At 42.0% G+C, this 2,491-nt stretch overlaps 1 non-coding gene across 1 annotated transcript; it reads left to right on the forward strand.

The window, feature by feature from the left end:
* Nucleotides 1-1,568: 1,568 nt before the first annotated feature.
* On the forward strand, nucleotides 1,569-1,675 carry LOC112998230 (small nucleolar RNA R71). Its single transcript, XR_003263269.1, has one exon. It is a non-coding gene; the product is annotated as a small nucleolar RNA R71 (small nucleolar RNA).
* Nucleotides 1,676-2,491: the final 816 nt, after the last annotated feature.

Genomic DNA, 2,491 nt, shown 5'->3' on the forward strand with positions numbered 1-2,491 from the left:
GAGAAAATCCATCCTCCATATTCAAGATATAAAAATTAGCAGGGAAAATCAGTTCACCAACTCTAACTAAGACATCTTCTATGAAACCAACAGGATAGGCAACACTTCTATTAGCTAAATGAATTACCACATCAGTTGACTGCAAGGGACCTAGAGATAAAGAATTAAAAATAGACAGAGGCATAACACTAACAGAAGCTCCTAAATCTAGCATGGCATTGTCAAACCTACTATTCCCTATAATACAAGGTATGCTGAATGTACCTGGATCTTTACATTTTTCAGGAATTTGGGGAACAGATTTACCAATCAATGCGGAGACATTTCTGCCCATGCTAATTCGTTCACTTCCTTTAAGCTTCCGCTTATTAGTGCACAGCTCCTTCAAGAATTTAGCATGTCTTGGAATTTGCTTTATTGCATCCAACAGAGGTATGTTTACCTCTACTTTTCTAAACGTTTCCAAGATCTCTTTCTCTGCCTCTTCCATTTTTTTGTTGGAAACTGCTCTTGGAGGGAATGGAAGAGGGGGAATGTGCTGCTTCTACAAATCAGAATTACCTGTGAAAGAAGATTCACCTGCACAGAAATTGTTAGGTAAATTTTTGTCATCACCTTTTTCTGGAGTAGAGTGAAGTTTGGCAGGTTCATTTGCAGATGAGGAAGGTGCTACGGGTTGAGGTCCTTGACACTGTTTTCCCGACCTCAATGAAATGGCACTGACATTTTTGGGATTTTGGACAGCTTGAGAAGGTAGCTTGTCAGAATTCTGGGACTGTTGTTGATTCAATTGTGTAGCTAATTGTCCCATCTGATTGGTTAAGCTCTGAATGGAGGCTCTGGTCTCTTGTTGAAACTGCATGTTCTGCATCGTCATTTGCCTCACGAGTTCTTCGAGGGAAGGTTGTGGAGGAGCCTCAACTGTTGGCTGTTTCTGGGGCTGTTGTTGTTGTTGGATTGGTGGAGGAATGTATGGTCTGCTTGGGCCAGCAGCATTTTGGAAGGAAGGAGCAGGCTGCTGTTGTTGTTGTTGAGGGCTAGACCATCTAAGATTAGGGTGATTCCTCCATCCAGGGTTGTATCTGTTGCTGGAGAGGTCATAATTGTTCTGCTGTGGTTGATTTTGCTGCTGAGGTTGAGGAGGTCTATTGTAAATGTTTGCAGCATAAGCTTCAGGCTACTCAATTGCTCCAGGTTGCTGCATGGAAGGGCAAAGGTCTGTATGGTGGTCAGCAGAGGAGCACAAACCATAAACCCTTGCGACAGGTACAGATTTCTGATTCAAGGCCAGTTGGGTTACCAAGTTAACCAATGCATCCAGTTTGTCTTCAAGCTTCTTAGTTTCAGATGATGCAGATGGGTTTGTAGCTACCTCATGCACTCCTCTAATGACTGTGGCATCATTTCTGGCGCTAAACTGCTGGGAGTTGGAAGCCATCTTCTCAATTAAATTTCTGGCTTCAGCAGGAGTCATGTCTCCAAGGGCTCCACCACTGGCAGCATCTATCATACTTCTCTCCATATTACTGAGTCCTTCATAAAAATATTGGAGAAGAAGCTGCTCTGAAATCTGATGGTGAGGGCAACTAGCACATAGGTTTTTAAATCTCTCCCAGTACTCATACAGGCTCTCTCCACTGAGTTGTCTAATACCTGAGATATCCTTCCTGACGGCTGTGGTCCTGGAAGCAGGGAAAAAGTTTTCTAAGAATACTCTCTTAAGGTCATCCCAGCTTGTGATGGACCTTGGAGCAAGGTAATACAGCCAGTCCTTCGCCACTCCCTCTAATGAATGAGGAAAAGCCTTCAGAAATATGTGATCCTCTTGGACATCTGGGGGTTTCATGGTGGAGCAGACAATGTGAAATTCTTTCAAATGTTTGTGCGGGTCTTCACCTGCAAGGCCATGAAACTTTGGAAGCAAATGAATCAGTCCAGTTTTAAGAACATATGGGACATCCTCATCAGGGTATTGGATGCACAAGCTTTCGTAGGTGAAATCAGGTGCAGCCATTCCCCTTAGAGTCCTCTCACGGGGTGGAGGTTGTGCCATGTTCTCAGAATGTGCAGAATCAGAATGCTCAAAATTATAATGCTCCAAATCAGGATGTTCAAAATCACCAATAACAGAATGAACAGATTCACCAGTAATGGAATGCTCAGAATGATCAAAAGGTATAAAATGATGCCTAACTAATCTGTGAAATGTCCTATCTATCTCAGGATCAAAGGGTTGTAAGTCAGATGGATTGCCTCTAGTCATACACTACATTCAGCATGCACACAACTAGTTGCCTTGTCATGTAAATAGAGGTGTAGGTTTGAACTACAGCTACCCTCAAATGATATCCAAATGACTTGCAATTTTGTGAGCAACCTTATAAAATGATGAGAAGATAGCACAAAAAATTTCAGACAAAAATTCAAAGTCTAACTATGAAAGCTAAAATTGGTAGGTTAAGAAAAATAAGTGAATAAAACTTGAAAAATA

Source organism: Glycine max, chromosome 10 (assembly GCF_000004515.6).
Source record: "Glycine max cultivar Williams 82 chromosome 10, Glycine_max_v4.0, whole genome shotgun sequence".
Taxonomy (NCBI): Eukaryota; Viridiplantae; Streptophyta; class Magnoliopsida; order Fabales; family Fabaceae; genus Glycine; species Glycine max.